This window comes from Antrostomus carolinensis, unplaced genomic scaffold, assembly GCF_000700745.2.
Source record: "Antrostomus carolinensis isolate BGI_N321 unplaced genomic scaffold, ASM70074v2 scaffold42119, whole genome shotgun sequence".
Classification (NCBI taxonomy): Eukaryota; Metazoa; Chordata; class Aves; order Caprimulgiformes; family Caprimulgidae; genus Antrostomus; species Antrostomus carolinensis.
Genome location: NW_010337221.1, coordinates 18,821 through 19,895, shown reverse-complemented (window position 1 = coordinate 19,895; position 1,075 = coordinate 18,821).

The following is a 1,075-nucleotide window of genomic DNA, read 5'->3' as shown; positions in this document are numbered from 1 at the left end:
GGGGGAGGGGCCGCGGGCCCGGGCAGGGTGAAAGGGCAGGAGGTGCAGAGCACAGGGTTATTCTGAAGGAATTATTCTGAACTGTGTTGGCCAGATGTTGTTTGTGCAATCCAAATTGTGAATGCGCCGCGGGAGCGGGGTCACAAGGCCAGCTGAAAAATATCTGCATTACTCAGAACTGGAAGATCACGCTTATTGAGGAGAGCTCCTCAATACATAGATCTGCTTTGTATAAAGGAGACCACATCGAAGCTTGCTTGTGTTGCTTGGGTTCAGTAAGCTGCCTGCTCTACAAGTACAGGACAAACACCCAATAGCAATTTGTTACCCAGCTGTGCAGTCCTCCTGGCTTCTTGCAAGACCCCGTAGGAGGTGGTGCCACCCTGAGCTCCAGTGGTGTGTGCCTTGGACAGGAAAGCTCCTTCTGCCCTTCAGAGCTGCTGCTGTATCAAGAGCTGGATGAACTGAAACCCATAGGAAAGCTATGGAGGAAAATATGTTGGTTACTCTAGAGCTATTATTTAGGCTCTTTTCTTTGAAAATACTTATTCCACTGGTGGTTTGAGTGCTTTGTATTTCTTAGGTCTGTGACACAGTCGAAGATTTACAAGTGGGCACTCTGGTTTGCCAGGTTATGCTGTGCCATTCTCAACTGTATATCCTGTTTACAGCAATACAGACAAAAAAAGGGGAGGGGGAGCTCCATTTAGGACTTGTTCATATATATGAAGTGCCTTTTTTACTTCAGAAGCACTGAGCTTTGCTCTTAACTCAGAGTAAAAACCATGGAAAACATACTCCTGATATGCAGGTACTGGTTCCCAGGAACTTTTGTGTCTCTACAATATTCTTCCCACAATCCTACCACTTGCTACGTTATAGCACTGTTAAGGCTGACTCCAGTTTGTCTAGAGAAAGGGCAAGTAATAAATAAAAGTTTTACAGCCGGCCAGCCTATAATCCCAAACATACTAGAGAACCCACACAAAACACCTTGTACTTAATAGTGAACTATTCTTCTTCATCTATTTAGAAAATACTTTAATCGGAGATAATTTCTTTTCATCTGTTTGAG